The sequence below is a fragment of the Tympanuchus pallidicinctus genome, unplaced genomic scaffold (genome assembly GCF_026119805.1).
Source record: "Tympanuchus pallidicinctus isolate F22 unplaced genomic scaffold, pur_lepc_1.0 scaffold3, whole genome shotgun sequence".
NCBI classification, from domain to species: Eukaryota; Metazoa; Chordata; class Aves; order Galliformes; family Phasianidae; genus Tympanuchus; species Tympanuchus pallidicinctus.
In genome coordinates this window covers 62,051,700-62,060,042 of record NW_026294747.1, presented here as the reverse complement: position 1 = coordinate 62,060,042, position 8,343 = coordinate 62,051,700, and positions in this window count along the sequence as shown.

The following is an 8,343-nucleotide window of genomic DNA, read 5'->3' as shown; positions in this document are numbered from 1 at the left end:
TATGATCCTTCAGTTTGACCATTTCATTGTTTGGATGCCTATGTTGTCTGTCTTAAAAGCAGCAGACTGGAGACTGCCTGGTTTGGATAAGAAAGAGCTTTATTAATCTCAAATTGTTAAGACCTATTCTTCATTCTTTTGCTGGCAACATATCCACAAAGCAGGACACGCTGTCACAGAAAGAAATAAAGAGATGGATGGATGTCTTTGTGGAAGAGCCAGGTGGTTAAGTGAGACAGCTGGCCACAGACAAACAGAAATTATGGCTAATGATCAAGCCAGGTACCAGCCAGAGTCAACAAACTCCATACTGGCTCATTCCAAGCTTAGTGTCTAAACTAAGCAGGGCACCCTGATGTGCATGTAAACCTCCAAAGTGTTCCTCTTCTGGAAAATGTTTTTCCTTCTCTAATTTCATGCAGCAGACGTCTACATTTCCAAGAGCAGCACTGATGACATGTTTTAGAGTCTAAACAGCAGAACAAAATGGAGAGGAAAGAAAAGGTTCTCATCTGATTACTCAAAAGTGCCAGTATTAACATCAGAAGCAAAAACCTTCTGATGGAATTTCATCTTCCATCCATTATCCCTCAGACTCTTCCCTTCCATTTGTTTTATGGCATCCTTAATTCTTTGGTGTAGGAAGTCAATGCAAACATCCCATCTCTCTGACAGACATCCAGGAAAGGATGCTTCTGAACTTGTGGTTCATCCTGAAGGAGTTCATATCAGAGGAGGAAATTTCTTTTGTGCAAGGAGGTCAAAACTGGTAGGCAAGATTGCTACGAAAGTATATGCCTCCTTCCTTGTGTCAAAATTAATTGATTCAGAGTAGAGACAGGTCTAGAAACAAAATATTTCAAGAAAATACTTGGAATGCTTCAATCTGGTTTTTGTGCCTCATTTAAATCTGATTTGCATAACAAAAATCAGTAACTCCCACTTCAAGTCAAATAAGGCAAATCCTCCATCAGCCAAACTTAACAATTGCTCATAGAATGACACCTCCTTGTGGTGTGGTGACCTCAGGTGACATCAGCACTCCTTGTGCTCAGGCAACTTTTCCTCAGTTGAAATTCATGTAGAATCACAGAATGGTTTGGACTGGAAGGAACTTTATAGCCTGTCCAGCCCAACTCCTCACCTGGGCAGGGACATCTCCCACCAACCCAGGTGCCCACAGCCCTGTCCAACTTGGCCTTGAGCTTTGCAAGGATGGAGAACTCACAGCTGCCCTGGGCAGCCTACCTCAGGGCCTCACCAAACCCATGGTGAAGAATTTTATCTTAATATCTAATCTGAATCTCACCTCTTTTAGGTTAAAACCACTACCCTTTGTCCTATGGCCACGCTCCCTCTTCCTTTCAAGATTAGAGATTTCTTTGCCAGACTCTCAGTGATAAGACTTTGCATGAAACACCAGAAACCTCTGAAAGCTCAAACAGCCAGCAAAGCAGAGAACCCCCAGGCTTGCCCTTTACCCTGCAAATGCACACATTTTCTTTACCAATACCAGGAATCCCAAGGGCTCTCCCCCCTGCTAATAAAGGTAAGTATGTACATAAACGTTTGCAAGGGCGGGGGTTGATGAGGTGTTAAGTGGAAATTTCTTTACTTAGCAGTGTTGATTTGTGAGTCTTAAGGGAAATATGCCAGGGACCTCTATGAAGAGGCACTGGATTGATTTTACTCTTATCCACTTGTGTCAATCAGAGTGGTAATAAATAAATGGTAATAATGATTATATTTTTGCTTTGTCACAGTAGTGGAGACCCCAGCAGCTATCGAAAGAAACAATGCTATCTCAATTTTTCAAATGTATTTCTAATGGAAGAGTAAGCTACTGAGGATGGAGCCCAGGTTTCTCCATATCCTGAAAGGCTGCAATCTGAGCACTGAAGGAGTTACTAAGCCAAGGCTGCCTGCATTTAAATAAAACTTATCATGCATACTTCAGCTATTGAAAGCCAGGCTGGCTGGAATGCTGGGGTTAGCCAGATTACATTTCATAAATGCACGCCTGACAATTTCACTTACCTAATCCTTACTTTCAAAGAAAAAAATATGCCAGTGCCTCTTTTGCACAACAAATGGATCCTATTAAGTCAGAATAGCCTTGGTTTTAACTTCATAGTTTCGGGCTTCCTGGTAGTGTATTGCATGGTTTATACCTCAATAATTCATTGAGTATAAACCTAAAATAAAAATATATGTTTTAGCTAGGGTATGCTCTATTATTTTGGTGGGGTGTGGCAGGGGTTATGTTTGTGCACTTGAAAAAGAAATATGCATATTTATATGTACAATTTCACTGATTCAAACTGACCAGCTCTCTGGTAGGTCAGAAGTTCAATTCCAAAATCATTTGAGGTTCAAGTTTTCATGTCTTGGGATCTGTTTGGTATGAAATGAACTGAATTTTTCCCTATGCTGCTCCCCACCCATATCCTGGTGAGTTTAATCTGGTTCATATGCCTCTGCACTGGCCTGGGTTTTCAACCCCTGATAATATGCTTTCGTGTTTAGAGAAGATTAGCAAGGTGGTTGAGTTGGAGCAAGTTAGAAGTGAGACAAGGTCATTCCTCCCCAACTCAAAGGCTATCTCAGATCAATTTGTCCTCTTGGAGCCTGTGCTGAGGGATGCAGTCAGAGATGGGCAGAAGAAAGTGGAATTTATCCTCATACAATGCCACACAGAAATTGTTTCTGTAGCTGTCCAACCATGTAGGCTGCAACAATAGAACCATTCAAACTTCTTCAAATTTCATCTGCAAAGAAAGTGGATTTATTTGCTTTATGGCACAGCGAAGCAGGGTCATCCTTGCACCCTTGAGTCAAGGCTCTTATGACCCATTCCTCAAGGTGTTCAAGGTCAGGTTGGATAGGGCCCTCAGCAGCCTGGTCTGGTGGGGAGCAACCAGCCCATGGTAGGAGGTTGGAACTGGATGATTTTTAAGATATCTTTCAATCCATACTATTCTATGATTCTTTAAGAAGATGGAAGGATTGTTAAATGTGAACTGTGGATTCTTATCTCACAATCTAAGTCCTTTGCAGCTTATTATCCAAAAACATTTTTTAGAAGAGGAGAAAAAAGAGAAATGATATGTCATTTTTTAAAAATAGTTAGAGATATGGAAAGATCCCAGATGAGCTACTGGAAAATGACTTGATTTTTCAAGATATAGTAAATATATGCATATGAGAAACAGATTTTTTAAGTCTCTTCTTTTCAGATACATACATATCCAAAGCTTGCCAGTCTAACATTCATGGGATAGATTTTCTGCCTCAGTTTTTCTGGTTCAGCAAGCAAATATTGAGTTTTCCCTAAAATGATCATTTCTGGAAGCTATAACAGCCTCTCTTTATCGTTCCATGATGGAATGCATCCACACAGCTTTTCATTTCCTTAAAAAAAAAAAAAAAAAAAAAAAAAAAGAAGTGCATATGTCAAATAAAAGCAGTTGAAATTAGAATGAACAATGCCACAAAATTGCCTCTCCCTTTTCACCTCCTGCTTTGGTCATAAATTTCATTGCATGTGATGTTTTCAAGTTTCATTGCTTTTCTTCTGTAACAGAATGGTTTTTTTTTTTCTTCTTTTGCATAAATTGGTAATTCCAAATAAATGGAAAATGCTTCCCGCCCTGCTTTAGCAAATATTATTCTTTTCCAAAGTATGAAAAATGCCTGGAAGGAACGGTGAGATGGATAAAAAGTCAAAGGCCTGCCTAGCATAGTGCATGGGATTTGGGTTTTCCTCTCTTAGTTCAATAAGCCTTACAAAGCCATTTGTTTCTGAAAGCCATTGACAGCAAAACCCCACCACTTCCACTGTGGCCAGGCTTCCCCCTTTTGATTTCTATGGATATCTCCAGTCCTTTGGCTGGTGAGTTCTTCTGAAGAATTACAAATAATGGCTTTATCTGCAGAAAGAAACTAAAGAGAGTTAAGCTGCAGCTCAGGTATTTCTCAGGTCCCGAGTTGCCTACAGGGAAATGGTCTCTAAAACATGCACATGGAGGTTGTGGATGCCCCATAGAATCATCAAGGTTGGAAAATACCTCCAAGATCATCCAGTCCAACTGTTCACAAATGACCAATATTTCTCACTAAACCATCTGTATGGGAACTACTGAGTCACGGCCTGAACCTCTGATTGATCACCTGAGGCAAGCCATGAGCCAGCCAGAGGAGCTCAGGTGAAGGCAATTCACCTGTGCTGCTGGAAGGGGTGGAGCCAGGATCCACCCCTCCTAGACCTATTTAAGAGCTGGCTACCAGAGGGGAAGGATCTCTTCTGGAGATTGCTTCTATTGGTGTTTTGTGGTGAGCCTAGCCAAAGGGTAAGCCTTCCATTTTATTCTCTTTTGTTATCGTTGTCCACTTTGCCTCTCTTGATTATATTGTGATTGTAACATCTTGATATCCACTGATTATACACCATCTCTCTCAGTACAACATCTAAATGTTTCTTGAAACTCCAGATTCACTGACTCCACCACCTCCCTGGGTAGCCCACCCCATATGGAAATTATTATTTTCTCTATAGGAAATATTAAGAAAAGAAACCAAGAAACGTTCTCACCAGAACAGAGGAAAAGTCCAACTGAACCAAACCCTGTCATTCTACAACTACAGAATGGAAGCTCTTGTTGTCAGTTGTGGTTCAAATCAGGAAAGGGATTCTGGAATAAGAAACTGTTAATACACAGTTCACAGTTAACATGCAGTTTTCAAAAATTCAGGTGTTACTTGCATGCCAGAGATAGACTACCTTCATAAACTACCTCTCTGACAATCTCTTCAAGCAGCTTTTCTATGTGTACTCTGCCTTCTCTGGAGGCATTCAAGGCTAGGCTGGATGTGGCTCTGGGCAGCCTGGTCTGGCGGTTGGTGACCCTGCATGTAGCAGGGGGTTGAAATTGGATGAGTATTATGGTCCTTCCCAACCCAGCCATTCTATGATCTTATGATTCATTTCTGAAGTACAGCAGGGTGGTGGTTGGTCTGGGTCAAAACCATGCAAGGGACTGTTGCAGCAATCTACTTGTCTGAGGGATTGGAGTTCCAGGCTCTGGGAATATTCCCTGGTGCTCATCTCTTTTTTTTTTTCCTTCGATAGATGTGACCTCAGTGTCCTCACAGCGCACTAAGGGGGGAGAAACTCCTTCTGCACCCAGACCACATCACTGTGGTTTATTCTGTCATTTCATTTATGATCTATGGGTAATTCAAGCAACGAAGCTGTTTAGAGAAAGCAGAAAGAACCCAACTGATTCCTGCTGGTACCTCATTTCATCTTCTGTGGCCAATGTCTACTGCTGTGAGCAGACACAACAGAACATGGCCGTTGGCCATCTCTGGTGGCCCATTTCTCTTGTACCTTTAGAAGATGCAGCTCTCTCAGGTATCTTCTTTGTTGGCCCTGTGCTTCGTAATGCCTTTTGAGTTGGAACAAAGCATTTACAACCTACCTCTGAAGCAGAAAAAAATGCATTTCATTATTTTTTTAGTTATTATTATTAGTTATTAATTTGTATTATTATTATTTCCAGAAGGATGTCTGTGTTTTATTCAGGCATAGGTGTCCAGGCCAAGACTAGGCTCTTTTCTGTTTGACTCTGGCATATAGGAAGATTGTCTTTGTTTGACACAGCTGTTTTTCTACACAGACGATGCGGAGATAGGGAAGACTAAAGAAAGCAGTTTTCATCCTCATAAAGCAGTTTTCGCATCTAGCCAGTGGCCCCTCTCCACCTGATTTTAAACCAAAGGGCTGATATTAAAACAGCTTTTGCTTCTCATGTGATCTGAGCAAAAGAAAGAGAAATAAGAGCAGATCCCCAAAAAACCTGACCAGCCTAAGCGCTGGCGGAGCGCCAGGGAATGTGGGGAGGATTGGGCTGTGGGGTTGGAGGAATGCAGGCCTTTCTATCTCTTTTCCCAAACATTCCCGCCTGCAGCAGACTAAATATTTTCACATGCTGCTGCTGGAACACCCAGGTTCATGGTCAAACAGAGGCACAGCGAGCAAGGCCTGATCTGCACTCCTGGGGTGATGGTCCTTATTACAGCCTGGCCTGCAGCCAGTTGCCTGGCACAGAGTATCATGTTGCAATTTCCTTTCTTCATCCAACTTCTTTCAGGCTTTCATCTCCTTTTTCTTTTTTTTTTTTTTTTTTTTTTTTCTTTCTCCCATCATCTCTCTCTATTTTCACCCTATGTTTCTTGTCAGCAATTGTTTTCAACTCACTCTCCAGTTGGTTTTGTGATCTTCGTGCCTCTGAGAAAGTCTATGCGTGACCTTAGGAAAACCCAGGAATTGTTTGTCAGACTTCTTCATCCAAAACAGGTAGATAGGTGACCACAATTATTGCAATGAGAAGTAGACTACTAGCTGGGAATGGACAGGATGAAAGCCATATCATAGCCTCTTGCTGAAGATTTCTACTTTGGTCTTGGACAACTCAGCAGCTCTTGTCAATCTCGTGAGCTTGGATTGATATGAAAATGGTTTCCTTACTTTACATGGGATATCCTGAAGTACATTTATTTATCATTGTGAAGTGCTTCAGCACTGCATTGAATGAGACAGGAGGAACATTATTTCACCCAGTGGTGATGCACTGGAACTGGTTGCCCAAGGAGGCTGTGGATGCCCCATCCCTACAGGCATTCAAGGCCAGGCTGGATGTGGCTCTGGGCAGCCTGGTCTGCTGGTTGGCGTCACTGCCTGTGGAAGGGGGGTTGAAACTGGATGATCATTGCGGTCCTTTTCAACACAGGCCATTCTATGATTCTGTGAAAAGGTAAGGGAGGTGTTGAGTGAAGTCTGATTATAGCCTTTCTTTAGATGTAGGTGGTAATGACTAGGACTCTCCTTTGGTGATGATCTTCACCTCCTCATGTGGAAATTACCTAGCAGATTCGCCCATACAAACATAGCTAACTACTTGTGAGCTGGATGTCCATGAATTCATTGTGATTGGTATCTAATTAATAAAGTTGAGGAGCTGTACCTCTTTCCCTAAAGTAAACACTTATATTCTTTCAGTCACCTATGTCTATAGACTCCATGACATAAAATTACTAGCTTTTTGTCATCCATTTCAGATGTACTTGGAACTTAAATGTCTAGTGTGGAATTCATTTGACCAAAGACAGACATTTGGGACCATCTGAATTACTGTGGTCTATTCCATTTGGACTTAGCAGATGGGAGTTTCCCATAGATTCTAAATTGTATCTGTGAGCCCCATATAGATGACTTGGGTACTCTGAGGTCTTTCAAATATCACTGGGCACAAGGCTATGTGAAAGAGAGTCCCATTCCTAATACAGACACAGGCATCATCATGTAGACTCTTTTAGATGTTTGTGTGCATACAGTAACTGCAATGCAGCGTTGAGAACAGAGCAATAGTGAGCAGGATTTCTTTTTGGATAGCATACATGCAATAAGAGCATGAGCAATCTGTCCTGGAAATCACTGGTTTTACATGCAGCTTGTGGTCATGTATTACATAGCCTTCTTCTGGACACCCAGCAGGAATGTGCCTTCGTGCCTAAAATGAATTCAGGCACTTGCATTTAGTCAATCAATTGTGATCTGTAGGAAAATGCAGCTTCAGATTGACATATCTGTACTTCTACATTTTACATTTGTGTTCAAATGAGATGTCTCAGATCTCTTCCTTTTATCCAGTCACCCAGTGGAGACCTGGCTTTTTGTTTTGTTCGGGGGCCTTGGCACACCTTGCACCTGGAGTGGATGGTAATACTCAGTAGTCCCTTACGTCTATGGATGTTAGTTCTCTACTTCCTGTCACACATGTCTAAATCAAGACTTCCCTTCTCACTCTTCCCAATATACTCATTTGGCCCTTAATTTAGTGATGATGAAAGATTTCCAGAATCTTTCAGTAAAATACAGTTTTCCTTAACACAACTCACTTCCCATTGTACAACCGAATTCCCACTAGGAATGGATCAGGGAATTCGGTAGAAGGAGCTTCCATTTCATGAACATTTGTCATCAGAGAAGTGTTACTGTGACTCCAGGTGCAGCCTGTTAATTGCCACTCCTTTCAAGACTGTTGCATTGGCAGTTTTCTGCTGATTTTGGTTCTGGCAAATCAACATGTGTACAAAGCTGGCTCAGATGAATCTGCATGAAGCTACATTGTGCTATATGCATAATTTTATCTGAAGATGGGTATGTCCTGCTAGACAGAAGGTGTGTTGGTGATACTTTTCAAGTCTTGTAGTCCATCAGGGTGATAGAACGTTCCATGATAATCACTGACGTGAGAGGAAAGGTTGAGTTCTACAATTTGC